The 22,416-nt window shown below is 35.1% G+C and overlaps 1 protein-coding gene across 2 annotated transcripts in view; it reads left to right on the top strand.

The window, feature by feature from the left end:
* The window catches only part of TRHDE (thyrotropin releasing hormone degrading enzyme), a 388,884-nt gene that overhangs the window by 206,164 nt on the left and 160,304 nt on the right, over nucleotides 1-22,416 (top strand). The window lies entirely within an intron of this gene.

Consider the following 22,416-nt stretch of genomic DNA (forward strand, 5'->3'; position numbering starts at 1 on the left):
CTGGACATTTTCTCTTAATTTTTGTAAGGACATATACCTGGGCATAAATATAATTATTAATGCAACTGAAGTTCAGTCTGCAAAATAACTCCTCTGAAGTAATAAACTAGAAGGTGATCCAAATGTTTTAATTTATTGATATTTTATTCTCAAATGACTGATACCCAGTGAATGTGAGAAATTTCAGGGCTTCTTAGGGCTGGACCCAAGGGCTCTTGGTCTTTTTGATCCTGTTAAGTTGCTTAAAAGTGACATTTACATTGAGAGACGATAAGGAAAGTGGAAAGCATGCCTGTTTGGGTCTCACGGAATCCCAGTCTTTGAAATGGACCTCTTCTCTGACTGCATTTTCCTTTCTCTGTTCCCTCCTGCCTTTTAAGGCTATTTTATTTTTACTCAACAGAAGTTGAGAAAATCATAGAGAATGTCAAATTTCTCTATAGTCTTTTTTTTTTTTTGAGTCTGAAGAGTATTATATTGGTTAGATCACTGTTCAGTTCTGCCATTCAGGCAGCTCTTCTCAACCATGAATTCAAAAGATATTTTTGCTAGAACATGTTTTGACACTGAGCTTAATAACTTCTGTGGATATACCATTCACAAACTTGAGTGAGCTCCCTTTGAAAACTGTTATGTCTTTAGCTTTGTACCTTTTCCTAGGATTGATGAAATTAAATTCCACTGATTAGTCTTATTTTTGTCAGTTTGTGTCATATACGTCATTAAATATGAAGATACATGGGAATGCTTTTCTCCCCTTAGCACCCACTTCAAAAACACCTGTGTCCAATTAATTCCCTTAATCATTTTAGTTTTTCTTCTCCAGATTTTATTTATAGTTCAGTGAGGCCCTTCTTAAGTGCTGTTAATGGTATACTAGGTCGATAATTTTATATAAATTAGTTTGATGTATTGCTGCTACATTTTTTCTCATTCTGTTCACTCATATATTTCATTCATTCTATTTATTTCCATCAGAGAATTGACAAGCACCTAAAATGAGCCACTTGTGCTAATTTCTATGGAATAAATCTCATGATAATAGGGAATTGGTATCTATTAGTTTCTTGTGTACTTTGTATTTATCTTTTGCTTGGTGGCTTCAGTTAGTAGATGTGGATAAATTTAGGAAATTTTTTTTTTTTTGGCTCTTAGCTGACCGTCATACTTCTGTCAGAAGTAGCTTTTTTACAGAGCAGCTCAAAAATACAGAGCCATCACCTCAATCAGGTTGTTCTAATTCATAGATACATTTGAAAAATAAAATTGGGCGTGGTAAGTTTCAAAGGATTAGCAAAACCATAGAATAATCAGAACATTTAGCTACCTATTATTATTTTTATATTACATGGGTTAAACATATTTTGTAATGTTTGCTCAGATTAACCTAGTTACAATGGCCACTTCATTAGATTTTTGAGTATCTTTCTGCTCAGGTAAGTTATGCTTTTAAGTCTTGCTTCTTTCCCTAAATATCACAGCTTTGCTTGCAAGATAGGTTACTTAAAAAGCAGATTTCTGTTCTTTTGATTGTAGTGGCAGTGGTGGTAGTATGGTGGAATATTTTCATCTAAATATTGTTTATTTTATAAGTTTCCTGATTAAAGACAAGTTTAGATCGATTGCCCCTTCAGAGGAAAATTTGGCATTAATTACATTCTGTTCCTAACTATTCGCATGACTGGTCCAATTTGAAGCACTTGAATCATGATACACTATTGGTGATGACTAATGAAAAACTAAAAAAACTCTACAAACAAATTTGTTGCCCTAGTTTTAAAACAGGGAACTTTTCTTGAAATTGTTGGCTTCTTTAGAGAGATGACAGGACATATAACTTACCAGGCCTAAAAATAATTTGGCTTCCTGCAACAAGATAGTATTTTCTATTTATTGCTAAGTATTTTGCTGGCATATTTGGGCTCTTCACTGACCAAATATTTACAAGGATTAATCTGCATCGACTTGTTCTCTTTCTTCTTTCATTTGATAAACACTTACTGTATGCCCCCCCCCCCTTTTTTTTTTTGGCTGGTTTCTCAGTCAGGGATGGGAGACACTCAAATAAGTATGGAACATCAATGCCCTCTAAGTCTCACAGACCTATTTTACCAATTTAGTTAGATTATCTTTATTAGAGTAATGAATACTGCTTTACAGTTAGCTAGAATGAAGTTCAATTCCTTTTTCTACCAATCCCATGAATTAAATTTTTGGCTGTCTGCTGCTTAATAGCTGTGTGATCTTGTTTATCCAGCTTCAAAATATGTATGAAATCCCCATGTTGTTTATATCACAGACTAGTTTTAAGAATTAAAGAAATTTATATTCTTACTATCATTTTTAACCAATATTTTTGTTATTATTGGGTACTTAAGTGTAATAATATTACCTGCAGGGTAATCATATTTTAACATTTTTATACTTTATAAATGGATTGCAAGTTCAGATTTTACATTCTGAAGAGCAAAGCTTTTCTCTACTAATTATACAATCAATTTATAAATATTATAATAGTTTACTTTCAAATGCAGTTTTATATGATAGGTTCTTAATTGATTAACTTTCTGGACTCTTCATACTCTATATGTTCTGGGGTTGTTTGCTCTGGGTTATCAAAATTTTCAAATTTCAAAAAAGATGCTTTTTAGTTTCATTGGAAATATAAAGACTTCTTATTATCTGACAATGTTAAGGTTTTATCAGACTAGGTTATTTGATAGATTGACAATTCATATCATATTGAAAGTAAAGTACAACAATGGTTTATTTTATAAAATCTATTGAACAATTAATAAAAATTAATAATTTTGTTACAGAATTAAGATCAGTCATATGGCTATTTATTTTATAAATTAAAATAACATAAATTCATCACCATGTTAATAACTTCTGTGAGTCGATTAGCTCATCCTTGGAATTCTTCCAAACCTGAATGGTATGAGACAGTTTCCATTAGAAATTTAAACAGAAATATAATCTGTTTAAGAAAATTAGTCAGTATACATTTAAAAATGCTCTGAATTACATTTTGTCAAATATTAAAATGCCTTAATTCTCTTAAGTGTCTGCAAAATATTGGAGACTCCTTGTGACCAATGTGCAAAATGAATGGATAAGTATGAAAAAAGATTAGCCAATTTGATTTTGTTGAAATGTCCTATCAGATTGTTAAAAAATTTAGCATGCAGGAAAATATTCTTACCACCAAAGTTGGTATAAAATTCTTGAAAAGGTGAAGGAAGTATTATCTCTTAGAAACTTAAAATCTATGGACAGGATCCTGAAGTGACATTTTCTAGAAGAATGGGAATGTTCATGTTAACTAGCAAAGAAGAGAAAGCAAGTATTCCCCACTAATGATATATGCTTTATCAGGTTAGAGACTGTTTGTTTCACCATCATTTCTCAGCATTTATCTAAAAGTTTAGCATATATGAGATGTTCAGCAATACAAGTCTGGCCAAAAATTAACAGAAAATTATGAAATGAATGTTAACAAATGTCAAGATCACTTATGAAAGATTATAAGAGTTTCTATGTTGCTATTAGGAATGCATTCATTGAACAAAAGAAGACATTGAAATTAGAATATATATGAAACTATATTGGATACATGTTTTGAGGAAACAGGAAAAGGTGGCAACAAATCCTAAAGGTTGGTTGTCAGCAAGATGGCCAACAAGAAGTTTTTAGTGCTCTTTTCCCCCACAAGAAAAGTCCCCAGACAACAAAGAAATAACTACATTTTGACCAAAATAACTAAAAGAGAGCTCCATAGAACAGCAAAGAAACAGCAGAAATCTTGTAGAGCACAGAAACTCAGGATGGCTACATAGGGAAGGGAAGGAAATTCATTGCCTCCATCACCCCATTCCCTGAGTTGGGATCAACTCAGAACCAGGAGGGACTTCTTCCTGCAGAGAAAACGTAAGCAAGAAGACCCAGGTAGCCTCGATCACCACCATGGATGCTGCGGTTTGTGCTACTAGAGACTCCTTCAGTCTTCGTAGGCTCTGAGCCCGGCTGAAGAAGCTTTCCAGAGTCCACACACTGAGCTACACCCAGAGAAGGAGTGTGGCTATTCCCCATCCCCATGGCTCAAGTTGCTACTGTGCTGTGCCACCTTGAATTAGAGCCACTATTAGAGTGTGTCCTGCTCCAGGGGTGAGTAGTCATTGTACCCTTCCATCCCTGAGACTTTGCTGCCCCTGCAATATGCCCACCTGGTAGCATGCCATTCCTGAGCTGATCTGCTGCTATTCCTTACCTCCTAGGGGCAAGCTACTTTGGAACCGCTCCAGCCTCTGCATTCCAGTGGCTGGTGCACCCACCTCTTAGAGCTGAGCTGAAGTAGCACTCCAGACCCTGGGGACCTCAGGCCTCCTACACACCAGAGCAGTCACACCTCTGGCACCACAGCTGAGGGCCCTGCCCCTAGGGACATCCGGGGCCTCTGCCACACCAGAGCAGTTGACCCCTCCCCATTCTACAGGTGAGGCAGCATCCTGTCCCTGGGGAGCCGAGTCTCAGGAATACCAGAGCAGTTTCACCCCCAATGTCACAGCTAACTCGGAGTCCTGCCCCATACAAAGGGATGCAGAGGCTCTATTGACCCATGTAGCCACATTTTATGGGGCTGAGAAGATGTAACATCTTGTATCCTGGAGAATCAGAGCTTTGGCTGAGCTGTACTATCTTGACCTCCAGGCTGAGCAGGTGCCCTGCTTGAGATTCTAAGTTGTCCCACCTCTATGGGGAGTGGTCATTGCTGCACTGCTTCCCACCCTTCAGCTCCCAAGCCGTGTAGGCATCTTGCTGTTCTTGGGTACTTGGTGCTGCTGCGCCCGGTGTCACAGAACCCATACAGCTTAGTTCCATCATCTCAGGGTCTACAGTCACCACTGTGTGGTACCTCATACCCCACTGTGTTTTGTTGGTTCCAGGTCCTGCATTGCTGCTGTATCCTGCTCCAGGAGGCCTTAGCCTTTGGAGAACCTATTCTCTGCCAGAGACATGTCAATACTGTGCCTTGACCCTTAGGATCAAAACTACAGCTACACCCCAGTTCCCTGGGTCCAGGTTGCTGGGATGTACCTCAGAGCAACAGTTCTTAGCTTATTGGGAGAACTGCATATACTCATACCTTGGAAAGTGAAGCTGCACCTCAAGTCTCAGGTGCTATAACAGTTAGTTTTACAAGACCCTGATCCCAGAAACCTGTCTTCACAGTTTCTCTGATCACCTGTGCTTTGACTCCAAGTGCCACGTGCCTGTGGGCCATGTCAGACATGACACCAAGAGAGATCCCCTCAGATAAGACTCCTACTGTAGGGAAGATGAGAAGAGAAGGATCCCTAAAGCCCTTGCACTAATAACCTATGCAGCCACCATCACTTCCACAAATTCCTGCAGCCAAGACCACTGAGGTACCACAATTATTGCTAATGTACATAACAACTGAAGAAGCTAGACAGAGACTACACCACTGCACCCACATGGAACCAGAGCAACTTCACCCTGCCCAGCTGACACCCATATGCCCATCTGCAGGTAAAAGTATTAGCCTCTAAAAGCCACTCTTAGCTTAGAATAAGTGACTGCACCACTAAGTATGCAAACATACATGCAGGGACACAAGAAACCTGAAAAAGCAAGGAAACCTGACTCTATCAAAGGACATAATAATTCTCCAGTAACTACCTGCAAAGAAACGGAAATTTACAAATTGCCTGAAAAGGAATTTAACATAATAATCTTAGGGAAACTCAACAACATACAAAAAGAATACAAATAGACAATGAAATCAGGAAAGCAATTCATTATCTGAGTGAGGAGTTAAACAAGAAGAGATAGATATCATTAAAAAAGAAACAAATCAAATTTATGGAGCTGTAGAGTTCAGCTATAAATAAAAAATACACTGAAGAGCTTCAGCTGCAGACTAGAACAAAAAGAAGGAAGAATCTTGAAGATAGGTCTTTTGAAATGATTGTCAGAACTTTTTTTTTTTTTACAAAATTAAAAACTGTGTAGATAGTCAATGGGATTTATAGGACACCATTAAGTAAAGAAATATTCATATTATGCAATTTTCAGAGGAAAAGAGACAGAAAAAGAAAGAGAAGGCTTATTTAATGAAATAATTGCTGAAAATTCCTAAGTCTTGGAAGTGATGTTGTTAGTAGTCCTCAAACAGTCCCCAAACAGAAACAACTCAAAGATGTATTCTCCATGGAACTTTTTGATCTTACTATCAACAGTGAAAGACAAAGAGAATACTTTAAAAGCAGCAAGAGAAAATCATAGTCACATATAAGGAGACCTCCATTAGACTATCAGTGTATTTCTCAGCAGATATCTTACAGGCCAGGAGAGAATGGGATGATATTTTCAAAGTACTGAAAGAAAATAAAAACCCTTTTAGACAAGAATACTATACCCAGCAATTTTGTCCTTCAGAAACTAAGGAGAAATAAAATATCCCTCAGACAAGCAAAAGCTAAATGAATATATTACCACTATACTTACAAGAAATACTTAAAGAAGTTCTTCAAATGGAAATTAAAGAATACTAATTACTATCATGAATATGTATGAAAGTATAAAACTACTGGTAGAGGTAAATGTATAGTCAGATCCAGAATACTTCAACATAGTGATGGTGATGTATAAATCCAATATAATATATCTTTAGTATGAAGGTTAAAAGTCAAAAATAACTAAAGCTACAAAAAGTTGTCCAGGAACACACAATATAAAAAGATGTAAATTGTGACATTAAAAACCTAAACTGTGGAGGGAGATGGTAAAAGTTCAGAGTTTTTGTATGCAACAGAAGTTAAGTTGTTATCAGCTTAAAACAATTGATTATAAGATGTTTTATTTAAGCCTCATGACAACCACAAAACAAAAAAAATTCAGCAGATACACAAGCAATAATTAGGAAGGAATCAAAGCTCAGAATTACAGAATATTATCAAATCACAAAAGTAGATAATACGAAAGGAAGAAAGAAGCAAAGGAGTTATAAAACAACCAGAAAACAAAGAATGAAATGGCAATAGTAACCTATCAATAATAACCTTGACTGTAAATGGCTTAAATTATTTAATCAAAAGACATAGAGTGGCTGAGTGTATAAGAAAACAAGATCCAACTAGATGCAACCTACAAGAGACTCACTTAAGCTTTAAGGAGACACACAGGCTGAGAATGAAAGGGTGGAAGGACTCCATGTAAATTGTAACCAAAAGAAAGCAGGGCTGGCTATACTTCTATGTGATAAAATAGACTTCAAATCACAAACAATCAAAAGAGGCAAAGATGGTTATTACTTAATGAGAAAGGGGTTAAATCATCAAGAGAATATAAATATTGTAAATGTGTAGGCACCCAACACTGGAGCACCTAAATATGTAAAGCATATATTAATGGACATGAAGGGAGAAATAAATAGCAATACAATAATGGGGACTTCAATACCCACTTTCAACAATGGAAACATCAATCAGACATAAAATCAATAAGGAAATATTGTACTTGAGTTGCATTTTTGACCAAATGAACCTAGTAGACATATATGGAACTTTTTATCCAATAGCAGCTGAATATACATTCTTCTCTAGGACACATGGAACATTGTTCGGAATAGACCATATGTAAGGCCACAAAACAAGTCTTAGAAAACTTAAGATGATTGAAATCATAGGTAGCATCATTTCAGACCACAGTGGTCTGAAACTAGAAGTCAATAACAAAGAGAATTGTGAAAAATTCACAAATATGTGGAAATTAAACAACATGCTTCTGAACAACCAATGGATCAAAGAAGAAATCGAAGGAAATTAAAAAATATACTGAGACAAATGACAATGAAAACAAAACGTGAAAATCTATAAGAGGCAGCAAAAGCAGTTCTAAGGGAGGATTTTATAGTAATAAATGCCTACATTGAAAAAGAATCAAGCTCCAAAATAAATCATCTAACATTACACTTCGAGGAATTAGAAAAAGAAGACCATACAAAATCTTAAATTAGCAGGAGGAAAGAAATAATGGAAATCAGAGCAGAAATAAATCAAATACAGAATGGAAAAACCATAGAAAAAAATCAATAAGACTAAGATTTTTTTTGAAAAAAAAATAAACAAAATCATCAAGCTTTTAGCTAGCCTAATTAAGAAAAAAGAAGACTCAAATCAAAAAATAAAAAAATTAAAGTGAAGAAGTTTGAACAGATAACTCAGAAATAAAAAAGAAGACACAAATAAATGGAAATAAATCACATGCTCATGGATGTGAAGAATTAATTTGTTAAAATGTCTGTATTACGGAAAGCAATGTACAGATTCAATATGATTCCTCTCAAAATCCCAAGGGCATTATGCACAGAAATAGAAGAAAACAATTCTAAAACGTATATGGAAACATAAAAAACCTTGAATAGCCCAGGCAGTCTTCAGCAAAAAGAACAACGCTGGAGACATCACACTTTCTGATTTAAAATATGTTACAAGGATATAATGATCAGAAGAGGGTGGTACTGGCATTAAAACTAGTCATGTAGACCAGTGGAAAGAATACAGAGTCCAGAAATAAATCCAAATGTATACGCTCTGGTAATTTTTGACAATGCCACCAAGAAGACACGATGAGAAAAGGATTGTGTCTTTAATACATGGTGCTGAGAAAGCTAGATTTCTATATGTCAAAAAATAAAATGAGGCTCTTGTCTTACACCATCCATAGAAATCAACTCAAAATGGATAAGACCTAAATGTAAGACCTGGAGCTATAACACTTTTAGATGAGAACATAGGGAAAAACTCTTGGACATTGTTGTTAACAATGATATCTTGGTGTGATACACCAAAAGCTCAGGCCACAAAAGAAAACATAAATAAATGAGACTACATCAAACTGAAAAGCTTCTGTACAGCAAAGGAAACAACAAAATAAAATGGCAGCCTATGGATTGGGAAAAAAAGTTTGCCAGCCATATATCTGATAAAGTATTGATGTCCAAAAGATATAAAGAACATATACAACTTAATAGTAGAAAAAATAATTGAAAAATGAGCAAAAGACCAGAACAGACATGTCTCCAAAAGAGACATAAAAATAGCCAGCAGATATATGAAAATATGCTCAACATTGTTTGTCATCAGAGAAATGCAAATCAAAATCATGAGATACCACTTCATACCTGCTAGGATGACTATTATCAAAAAGTTAAAAGATAACCAATGTTGGAAAAGTTGTGGAGAAAAGGAAAGTCTTGTACACTTGGTAGGGATATACAGTTATTATGGAAAATAGTATGGAAGTTTCTTAAATGATTAAAAATAGAACTACCACGTGACCCAGCAATCCCTCTTCTGCATACATACCCAAAGGAAATGAAATCACCATCTTGTAAAGATATCTGTACTTCAGTGTTCACTGAAGCATTAGTCAGAATAGCCAAGATATTGAAACAACCTAAGTGTTCGTTGATGAGGAAATTTTGTGTATAAATACACACACACACACACACACACACACACATTTTGTTCAAAAGAATAAAATCTTGCCATTTGTCATACCATGGATATGTCTGGGACAAATTATGCTAAGTGAATAAGCTAGACACAGAAAGAACAATATTGCATGATTTCACTAATATGTGGAATCTGTAAAAAAAAAAAAAAAAAAAAAACCTTAAATATATGGAGATAGAGAAGAAAGCAGTGGATACAGGTGGAGAGGTGGTCCAAAAATTGGAAGATGTAGTTAAGAGGATACAAATTAACAGTTATGTAGGATGAACAAGTCTAGAGGTCTAAAATACAATATGAGGACTATAAATAGTAAAATTGTACTATGTCTGTGATTCATGCTAAATGAGTCGATTTTAGCTGCTCTTGCCACAAAACCGAAAAAAAAAGAAAATAGGTAGCTGTGAGATGATGGATATGTTAATTTGCTTCACTATAGTAACTATTTTACTATCTATATCCCATGTTATGTTGTATACCTTAAATTTACACAATAATATTTATTAAAAAGAACACTTTACAATCACAATTCATAGTTTAAGCAACTAAAAAAGAAATCCTCAAAAATAAATGAAAGCTAAATGACATGCATATTTTTAAAGGGTTATATGAAAGCACATGACATATGGAGATTATTTGCAGTGATTTTTTGGGCCGCGAGAGTCAGAATGAGCTATGTAATTAGACAACCTGTTCGTAATTATTACTGTGATTGACATTATTTGAAGCACATTCACAATTGTTCCATAAGACCCAGGATTATCATAATTAATGAAAATGTGAGTGACTGGTTGATAACTTCTGCTGTATCAATATTGCTATATTTTTAAGGTTCTTGAGTAAGTCTGCAGAATAATAATAATTTGGTTGTATATAATTAAGTTCATTTTGTGTTCTATCTTAGCATTTTCCCTTAGCTGCATCACATCTTGGATAAAATGAGACATGACGCATTCAGCTTGGATGTTAAAAACAAAACATGAAGCAGCTGAAGGGTTTAGTCATGGAACAGACCCACAATTTAACCCACTTTCTCTGTGTTCATCATGTCCGAGAGTATAGCAGCGCATAAAAACTGTGCAGAGGGTTATCTGGGATTATGAGAGGCACAAAATCACCTGAGATATTTCTATAAAAATATAATCGCTTTTTAAGTTTATGCACTGATTAAGGCATCTTAGAGATTTTGTAGCTTGGCATTGAATGAAATGTAGTTAATGGCTGAAAGAAATAACATATGGAACACATTATTTCAGTTACTTGTAATGCTTATGCAAAATCACAGAATAATGTTATATCAATAAGAGATATGCCTGGAGTCTTGTGATCATGTACCGCTTTCCATAAAAGGTTATGCAAACAAACTTTTCAGTAGAGTGCTTGTTTCATTGTAGGCATTAGTGGTGATTATTTTTAAAATTATTTTTCAAAAATATCTTCTGTATCTAAGTATGTTTACACAAGATTGGCTTTAGTATAAATGGACTGTTTTAACAGGCTGCAAGTGAAAATAATTATTAACATCTTGGACAAGTATATTTTACACATGAGATTTTGAAATGTTAATTTTTAAAGTGCATTGGTATATGGAAGCAACATTTATTTTCACTAGCTTTTACTTTCTCTATCAGTATGATTTAGCTGTGCATAAATTATTTACTAGTCAACTAAATGATGGTATAATTTTTCACTGGTAAATCTAGCTAACTTTCAACTGGTAGAACTTAAAATACTTTTGGACATTATAGAACTTTGTAAACAGTTGGATGACAATATAAAATTCACAAAGTAAATTTCTTTCAGTGTTATAGGAAATTTGAAGTCTATATAATTTCTAATTTTCACAAATATGGCATTGTGCTATATGCTTACAAAAGATGATAATTGCAAAGTTACAGGGATACTATTTCACATAGATTAAAATCTGATGGATATTTTCCCCCAATATATTTACTTTTTTTCAACTCTTGATCATATTTCTCTGCTTTAACCTTTGTCATGATTTGAGTAGGTAATGAAAAACAAGAAGGAAAAACACCAACTGTACAGTGCTAATTATGTGTTTATTCTTCATTCTAGCCTTGTATAAATAAGTTCAGTTTAGTAATAATTCATGTGGTGTTTTGTTTAACCTAGGGACTCTTAAAAGTCTTTATCATGTTGTAGTATAGATTTCCAGAGAAGTAAAACATAAATTATATATCTTATTTGTTCTCTTTATGATAGATCAAGTAAACTTCAATCAACATAGTCTCAGACACGGAAAGCATTTTAACTCATAACATTCTCTTTACTTTCTACTCCCACAGTATTTTATACTATTAATAATACTGAACCTATCACATGGCATTAATGGGCTGTATGTGTATCAGTCTTTCATACCATAATGGGAGTTGCTTAAAGGCAGAATTGTGTCTCAATTATGTCTCCTTTGCTTCTAACGGAGGACCTCCTATAGAAGAGGGAGTCAGGAAACATATGTGGAATTAGATTGCATTGTTCAAGCATTACAATTTTAGTCAGACATTCTGTTTGTTTGATTCTAAGGATTAAAAAACTTCCCTTATCTGTACCTAAGAAATTATATCCAGATATTGTGAACATTACAATCTAGAATAGGATATTACATAAACAAATGAAAATACTGAAAAAGGAAATAACTGTATTTGGATATCTATATTTGCATCTACATACCTTATAAGTCTGCCTACATTTATATTTATATCTATATTTAATGTACGCATTTTGGATTTCAAAGTAAATACATTGGTTGATCACCATTGGTTATAAAATTGAGCTAAGTTTTAAAGAAATAATTGGTGCAATGTGTTTTGATCACAAAGGTAAAGCACATATTGTGTGCTATTTGTGCACAATTATGCAATGTTGTCCTGTTTCTCTGTTTCCAATTGCTTATCACTCTAGTCCACTTTCCGACTGTTCAGAGATATTCAGAATCATATCTCTAAATGTAGCCCTGATGATGTCACTTCCTAACACTAGCTTTCTGACTAGGCATGGAAAAATCTTGATGATTTCATTATTGCCTATCTTCCTTTTCTCATTACTAGTAATCTACTATGTTATACTCTCTGCCTTTAGCCACACAAAACTCTGTAGTCCCCCAAACAAATCACAGTATCTCAGGTCTCCGTGACTTTTCCCACATATTCCTTTCTGTCCAGAATGCCCTTTTCTGCCATTCCTCCTAGAAAACTCACATCAGCCTTAAATATTCAATTCAAACTCTACCCTGCCTAAAGCAGAATAATTAACAGACTTTTCGGGGTAGTCACACTACATCCTGAACCTACTTCCATTTTTACATATAGCAAGTTGTGTTTTAACATTTGTTTTCACCTTTGTCTGTCCTACTTCTATAGCCTTTGCAAGTAGGATTTATGTCTTTGTATCTTTCTTATCCCAGAACCAGGCATACCATCTGAGATATAGCAGGTGCTTAATAAATATTTGTAGAACTAATTATCTTATTTAATTTTTACAACCACATATATTTGCAGCTGAGGATGCTGAGGTCTAAAAAGTTTGAGTAACTTGCTCAAGGTTATACAGCTAGTGAATGGCAGATATCCAGACTGGAGGCTTCTATGTGTCTGCCTTTTATCCTAGGAATACCATAAAAGCCATTTATGTTCAGATCTATCCTTCTAGAAAATTGAGTATTTGTAGCTGCTCTGATGTAACCCATGTCTCTTTGATAATTTTTCTTCTGCTTTCTCCATGCCTATGAATACCTCAGAACTACTTGAATTGGCTCAGTCTTGGCTCTTATCTTCCTTGTCTCTGGTTTGATGTATCTCACTTTCTTTGATCTTGATTTAGATTATTCTGTGATTTTTTGGTCTGCTTTTTGTTTGTTTGCTTGTTTGTTTTTTTTGGTGACAAAGTCAAAGTATCTGCCTTGTATTGCTCTTCCTTAAAATTAGTCAGTCTTCCTAGGGGAACCTGCCAACATCCTTACTCTTATTTCCTATTTTCCATCCATCACCAGTGACTGAAGCTACACCAGGCATATTCTCTTTTAACCCCTCAGACTGACATGTTCAGGCAGAAGCCATTACAAGACATCAAGAAATATAATTTCTCAGATGTACCTAATGCTGTGATAAGAACTATTAATAATTCCCTTCACAGATGCTACTGAATACCAATATATGAAATGCTACTATTGTAATAAATACCATTTAAGAGAGTGAATTCTTTGTGAGGTTTCACTTTTATTTATATATAACTACTATTTATTGTCAAAAGCTTTTTAGCACTTGCCTCTTATCTTAGACCCAGGCTTTTACTTTCAATTGCCTATAGCACATATCTTTTTAGATATTTACCTTAATTTTCCTTGCAAAATGTCTAAAACTGGATTTTTTTAGCATATCCTCCAAACCAACCCTTTTTCTACTTCTCCATTTCTGTCAATAGTTCCTCCCCCGTTTTTTTTTTTTAAGTTTCATCAAGTCTAAAAACTATGTAGTTATCTCTGAGTATTTCCTCTCTTTCATCTACTAAGGGAACCAAGGCATCAAAGTGTCAACATTGGTTGAATTTTTTTCATTCAAAATATCTCTCAGATCCAACAGTCCTTCAGCAACACCGTGTTCTAATACATCATCACCACATCCCACTTCCTGTCTCCTGTTTACATGCATCAAATAATTCTGTGTACTGCAGGTAATTTTCCTAAGACACTACTTTTATTTTGCCATTATGCCTGCTGCTGCCTATTTATTAAGACCAAACTTCAACCTGATAATTGAGAATGCAGAGTGCCTTTCTTTCATGTTTCCTCTGCCAGATTTGCCCTTTTTTAGCTGTTTCCCTCATTTATCTGAGTAAACACTCATCCTTCAACAACCCACTTTAATGTCACCTCTTCTATGAAGCCTTTTCTGAACTAATTAATCATTTCATCCTCTGTGTTTTATAACATCCATCATATTATATTACAGTTTGCTGTTTATCTGTACTTTTTCGTACTTTTTGTTCTACTGCTGAGTTATTTAAGGTTAGGGCCTAGGTTTCGCTGATATATTCATTCCTCAAATGCTGCACAATATCTGGCATAGAGTGGTAATTTAATAGGTATGTGTTAAATGAATGAATACATAAAATAATGGCAGTGTCATTTTATATGGTATTCATTCTCAACTCTACATTTACTCTCATTTTCTTTACTTTTCTGAAATGCCTTTGTACTGTTCTCCAAAAATTCAAATGCAATAGATTTTTGAAAATAGTTGAATACAAAATGATATATTTGATATTATTGTAACTATTTAAATGTGAGCACATATTCAACCACTCTAGGTAGTATCTACATTGAAGTGGTGGAATTTATGGTTACTGTTGACATTGAACTTATTTTAAACAGATTTTAAAGTTCTCCATTTTGTTTTATTGTGCTGCTTTTTCAAAGTGTTAGGTCACTTATCATGGTGGCCTTAAAATATGATGTAAAATGATAAGTGCCTGTTGGATATTCACCACAAATATTTCAACATGCATGTGTACACACACACATACACACACATACACACCAAACTTTAAATTTCCTTCAAGAGTCAGATCAAATTCTACTTCTTCCTTTAAATGTTCCACAAATCATTCCAGTTAGCAGTATTTATATTAGTCTGTTCTCATGCTGCTAATAGAGACATATGTGAGACTGGGCAATTTATGAAGGAAAGAGGTTTAATTGACTCACAGTTTCACATGGCTGGAGAGGCCTCACAATCATGGCAGAAGGCGAATGAGGAGCCGTCTTACATGGCGGAAAGCAAGTGAGCCTGTGCAGGGGAACGTCCATTTATAAAATGGTCAGATCTCGTGAGACTTATTTACTATCAGGAGAACAGTATGTAGGAAATAGCCCCCATGATTCAATTATCTCCATCTGGCACCACCCTTGACATGTGGAGATTATTATAATCCAAGGTGAGATTTGGGTGGGGACACGGAGCCAAACCAAATCAGTGTTGTTTTTTTCAAAATCCCTTTAGCACATTCAGCCTGTAAGATAAAACTATTATTTCATTCACTATGGCCAAATATTCTGTTTTATCTCTTATCTCACATTAAAGCTAGGATTTCTTTATTTTTAAACTTTCATAGCTTCAGGTAAACAGTAGGCAATTAACCAATACTTAATCCTGCTGATGTTGTTGATTTTGATGATGATGAGAGCCCCTGCCAGGGCTGACAAGCTAAGAGCATTTCTTATTTTATAGTGACACAGGTCTTTATAAAAAATTAGCACCTTCTCTGCTGGAAACTCTTTGCAAGTCTGTTAAATTGAGTTTGCCTCTGGCTAGAATTTTCTTTTTTCCTCCTCAATTTAAGGTATTAGCTATTCTGTGCTTTGTGGGTGTTCTCCTGCCAGGCTTTTTTCTTTGTTCCCCCTCTCTCTTAATCCATTTATGCATATAAATGTTGTTATTTTTTTCAATTACACAATATCATTCTCTCCAACAAGGTAGACAGATTAATCGTTTGCCAATGATTTCACACTCCAAAACTTAAACACTGGTTATTGAAATTCTACTGACTAGGCAAGGTCTGTTTTTGTTTTCCTCCAGAAGCATGAGGCAATAATATAATATATAATTCATATTTCTTTTTTTTTAAATTAAATTTAATTTTTTTATTATTATACTTTAGGTTTTATGGTACATGTGCGCAATGTGCAGGTTAGTTACATATGTGTACATGTGCCATGCTGGTGCGCTGCACCCACTAACTTGTCATCTAGCATTAGGTGTATCTCCCAATGCTATCCCTTCCCCCTCCCACCACCCCACAACAGTCCCCAAAGTGTGATGTTCCCCTTCCTGTGTCCATGTGTTCTCATTGTTCAATTCCCACCTATGAGTGAGAATATGCGGTGTTTGGTTTTTTGTTTTTGCAATAGTTTACTGAGAATGATGATTTCCAATTTCATCCATGTCCCTACAAAGGACATGAACTCATCATTTTTTATGGCTGCATAGTATTCCATGGTGTATATGTTCCACATTTTCTTAATCCAGTCTATCATTGTTGGACATTTGGGTTGGTTCCAAGTCTTTGTTATTGGGAATAACACCGCAATAAACATACGTGTGCATGTGTCTTTATAGCAGCATGATTTATAGTCCTTTGGGTATATACCCAGTAATGGGATGGCTGGGTCAAATGGAATTTCTAGTTCTAGATCCCTGAGGAATCGCCACACTGACTTCCACAAGGGTTGAACTAGTTTACAGTCCCACCAACAGTGTAAAAGTGTTCCTATTTCTCCACATCCTCTCCAGCACCTGTTGTTTCCTGACTTTTTAATGATTGCCATTCTAACTGGTGTGAGATGGTATCTCATTGTGGTTTTGATTTGCATTTCTCTGATGGCCAGTGATGGTGAGCATTTTTTCATGTGTTTTTTGGCTGCATAAATGTCTTCTTTTGAGAAGTGTCTGTTCATGTCCTTCGCCCACTTTTTGATGGGGTTGTTTGTCTTTTTCTTGTAAATTTGTTGGAGTTCATTGTAGATTCTGGATATTAGCCCTTTGTCAGATGAGTAGGTTGCGAAAATTTTCTCCCATTTTGTAGGTTGCTTGTTCACTCTGATGGTAGTTTCTTTTGCTGTGCAGAAGCTCTTTAGTTTAATTAGATCCCATTTGTCAATTTTGGCTTTTGTTGCCATTGCTTTTGGTGTTTTAGAAATGAAGTCCTTGCCCATGCCTATGTCCTGAATGGTATTGCCTAGGTTTTCTTCTAGGGTTTTTATGGTTTTAGGTCTAACGTTTAAGTCTTTAATCCATCTTGAATTGATTTTTGTATAAGGTGTAAGGAAGGGATCCAGTTTCAGCTTTCTCCATATGGCTAGCCAGTCTTCCCAGCACCATTTATTAAATAGGGAATCCTTTCCCCATTTCTTGTTTTTCTCAGGTTTGTCAAAGATCAGATAGTTGTAGATATGTGGCGTTACTTCTGATGGCTCTGTTCTGTTCCATTGATCTATATCTCTGTTTTGGTACCAGTACCATGCTGTTTTGGTTACTGTAGCCTTGTAGTATAGTTTGAAGTCAGGTAGTGTGATGCCTCCAGCTTTGTTCTTTTGGCTTAGGATTGACTTGGCGATGCGGGCTCTTTTTTGGTTCCATATGAACTTTAAAGTAGTTTTTTCCAATTCTGTGAAGAAAGTCATTGGTAGCTTGATGGGGATGGCATTGAATCTATAAATTACCTTGGGCAGTATGGCCATTTTCACAATATTGATTCTTCCTACCCAGAATTTCATATCCAGCCAAACTAAGCTTCATAAGTGAAGGAGAAATAAAATACTTTACAGAAAAGCAAATGCTGAGAGATTTTATCACCACCAGACCTGCCCTAAAAGAGCTCCTGAAGGAAGCGCTAAACATGGAAAGGCACAACTGGTACCAGCCACTGCAAAATCATGCCAAAATGTAAAGACCATCGAGACTGGGAAGAGACTGCATCAACTAATGAGCAAAATAACCAGCTAACATCATAATGATAGGATCAAATTCACACATAACAATATTAACTTTAAATGTAAATGGAGTAAATGCTCCGATTAAAAGACACAGACTGGCAAATTGGATAAAGACTCAAGAGCCATCAGTGTGCTGTATTCAGGAAACCCATCTCATGTGCAGAGACATACTTAGGCTCAAAATAAAAGGATGGAGGAAGATCTACCAAGCAAATGGAAAACAAAAAAAGGCAGGGGTTGCAATCCTAGTCTCTGATAAAACAGACTTTAAACCAACAAAGATCAAAAGAGACAAAGAAGGCCATTACATAATGGTAAAGGGATTAATTCAACAAGAAGAGCTAACTATCCTAAATATATATGCACCCAATACAGGAACACCCAGATTCATAAAGCAAGTCCTGAGTGACCTACAAAGAGACTTAGACTCCCACACATTAATAATGGGAGACTTTAACACCCCACTGTCAACATTAGACAGATCAATGAGACAGAAAGTCAATAAGGATACCCAGGAATTGAACTCAGCTCTGCACCAAGCAGACCTAATAGACATCTACAGAACTCTCCACCCCAAATCAACAGAATATACATTTTTTTCAGCACCACACCACACCTATTCCAAAATTGACCACATACTTGGAAGTAAAGCTCTCCTCAGTAAATGTAAAATAACAGAAATTATAACAAACTATCTCTCAGATCACAGTGCAATCAAGCTAGAACTCAGGATTAAGAATCTCACTCAAAACCGCTCAACTACATGGAAACTGAACAACCTGCTCCTGAATGACTACTGGGTACATAACGAAATGAAGGCAGAAATAAAGATGTTCTTTGAAACCAACGAGAACCAAGACACAACATACCAGAATCTCTGGGACGCATTCAAAGCAGTGTGTAGAGGGAAATTTATAGCACTAAATGCCCATAAGAGAAAGCAGGAAAGATCCAAAATGGACACCCTAACATCACAATTAAAAGAACTAGAAAAGCAAGAGCAAACACATTCAAAAGCTAGCAGAAGGCAAGAAATAACTAAAATCAGAGCAGAACTTAAGGAAATAGGGACACAAAAAACCCTTCAAAAAATTAATGAATCCAGGAGCTGGTTTTTTGAAAGGATCAACAAAATCGATAGACCGCTAGCAAGATTAATAAAGAAAAAAAGAGAGAAGAATCAAATAGATGCAATAAAAAATGATAAAGGGGATATCACCACCAATCCCATAGAAATACAAACTACCATCAGAGAATACTACAAACACCTCTATGCAAATAAACTAGAAAATCTAGAAGAAATGGATAAATTCCTCAACACATACACCCTCCCAAGACTAAACCAGGAAGAAGTTAAATCTCTGAATAGACCAATAACAGGAGCTGAAATTGTGGCAATAATCAATAGCTTACCAACCAAAAAGAGTCCAGGACCAGATGGGTTCACAGCCGAATTCTACCAGAGGTACGAGGAGGAACTGGTACCATTCTTTCTGAAACTATTCCAATCAATAGAAAAAGAGGGAATCCTCCCTAACTCATTTTATGAGGCCAGCATCATCCTGATACCAAAGCTGGGCAGAGACACAACCAAAAAAGAGAATTTTAGACCAATATCCTTGATGAACATTGATGCAAAAATCCTCAATAAAATACTGGCAAACCGAATCCAGCAGCACATCAAAAAGCTTATCCACCATGATCAAGTGGGCTTCATCCCTGGTATGCAAGGCTGGTTCAATATATGCAAATCAATAAATGTAATCCAGCATATAAACATAACCAAAGACAAAAACCACATGATTATCTCAATAGATGCAGAAAAGTCCTTTGACAAAATTCAACAACTCTTCATGCTAAAAACTCTCAATAAATTAGGTATTGATGGGACGTATCTCAAAATAATAAGAGCTATCTATGACAAACCCACAGCCAATATCATACTGAATGGGCAAAAACTGGAAGCATTCCCTTTGAAAACTGGCACAAGACAGGGATGCCCTCTCTCACCACTTCTATTCAACATAGTGTTGGAAGTTCTGGCCAGGGCAATTAGGCAGGAGAAGGAAATAAAGGGTATTCAATTAGGAAAACAGGAAGTCAAATTGTCCCTGTTTGCAGACAACATGATTGTATATCTAGAAAACTCCATTGTCTCAGCCCAAAATCTCCTTAAGCTGATAAGCAACTTTAGCAAAGTCTCAGGATACAAAATCAATGTGCAAAAATCACAAGCATTCTTATACACCAATAACAGACAAACAGAGAGCCAAATCATGAGTGAACTCCCATTCACAATTGCTTCAAAGAGAATAAAATACCTAGGAATCCAACTTACAAGGGATGTGAAGGACCTCTTCAAGGAGAACTACAAACCACTGCTCAAGGAAATAAAAGAGGATACAAACAAATTCATATTTCTTTTAACAGGAAAGTTTTCTCTTTGGAATTTACTTTAGATTTTATTTTTTAAATTATATAGCCATTTACTTTATACCATTTAAAAAATTACATCTCTAGCAAACCAAGGTATGTTTAGTAAATTTTAATATTGATCAATATGTATTTATTGTTATCAAATATTAAAATTAAGATTTAAATAAAGCATCATTTTAAGTTCACTTTACCTGGTTGTTTTAGATCAGGTACTTGAATGGCTTGTAATAGAGCAGGCAATTGCTGTTTAAATGGCTAAATATTATTTTATCTTCAGAATGGAATCACACTTTTAATTCATATTTCTTATACACAAAAGTGTTCATTGGTCAAGTTGAAGTATAATTATAATTTTATTATTTTTCCCATTCTAATATCACATAGTTTTCATCTACATTTTAAAATTGAATGAATAACAAGATCAAATATGTGCTTAAAAATAACATTAAATTTTTTCTTTTGAAATTGATACATAATTTTTTCTTATTCTCTAAGACTATGCTATTTTTCTGAGATCTTATTGTTGCTTTTCAGTGGACTTAAATGAACAATTTGAATATTTGTGTTATTAATCTTAAAATTTTAAAGCATAAGGTCTAATTCTACTCTTTTTAATTTGTCTGGAATTAGGAAACTGGTTTGAGAAGAAATATAGTATTTATGTCATATTTGTCATTTAATTCAGTCTAAGTTTGAACTTCTCATCTGTGGCCTCTTATGGTCTGGAGCATCCCTCTGGGACTCAAAGCGTGGTTTGATTCAGTCATTACCATATAATCCTCTTGGATGGAGCAAAGACCATTGCTGTGAAGCTCTTAGAGCAAGAGAGGACTGAAGAAGTTAAATATATGGGCCATAGACTATAAAACACAATCTATTAGAAAACAAACCTTACAGTATCTAGTCGGATGCCTAATTAAATAAATTATCAATTAAACATACTAAATCATTGAGCAAATGAGGATGAAAAAAATCTTTCTTTAAAGCCAGGTTTAAATTACCACACACATTTATGTCCAGTTAACAATTCTTTTCTTGGCGTATTTTTTCTCCATTTCCATTTCTTTAAATCCAGGATTGGTGTACTCTCAGCTTGAAATTACAACTCACTCAGAAATAACATGCTGTTTATCTGCTGGGCTCAAAACTAGGAGACTCCAGGAGTGAGTTCAGAATTAGCTAGAGCAATTTAAGCATTGGAGTCTTAATCTCTGTAATGATACTCCTCAGGTCACAACTATCTAGGGGCTATTTAGCCTTCTTTATATTTTGCAATTTCTTTTTTCTTACTCTCCTCCTTTAATGAAGGCAGGAGGCCAGGAAGACTACTAGCTGCCAGCATTTCTATTAACAAAAACCTAGCTGTTTCTTTAAAGCAGACTTTCCAAAACAAACAAACAAAAAACAAAAACAGAGAAGTACTTTTTCTTTACAGTTTATTTTTTAACATAGCAAATCAGCTTTCACCAGAGCAAATACTAATGTCTCAACATGCAGAGAATGGAAGTCTCATGATTTTTCTATTTTCATTTCTTCATGGCAATGGATTATTAATACCTATTGATCTCCGCTTTATGTCCATTATTTTGAATTCCCAAATAACATCCACCAGTATTCTAGCTTGATGTGAAGAGTGCCTTTTATTACTAGTTGTGGTCTCTTGATATTTTTTCAGAAAATAAATATGTGTGTGTGTGTGTGTGTGTGTGTTTTGTGTGAGTGTGTGAAGGGGACAGGAAGGGAGGGAAGGACAGGGAAAAACAAGAGCTGTTCAAATGTTACTAGAAATCCATGGTATGAATAACAGAAGGTTAGTACTTCTTATATTTAACTTACCTAAAAGGTGATCTGGGACTGGAATTATAATGTTTACCCTTGTAAAATGCACAAATAAGCCTGCATCTTCTCATGTTGTTATTGCCTGCCCAT

Source organism: Pongo pygmaeus, chromosome 10, assembly GCF_028885625.2.
Source record: "Pongo pygmaeus isolate AG05252 chromosome 10, NHGRI_mPonPyg2-v2.0_pri, whole genome shotgun sequence".
In the NCBI taxonomy this organism is placed as follows: domain Eukaryota; kingdom Metazoa; phylum Chordata; class Mammalia; order Primates; family Hominidae; genus Pongo; species Pongo pygmaeus.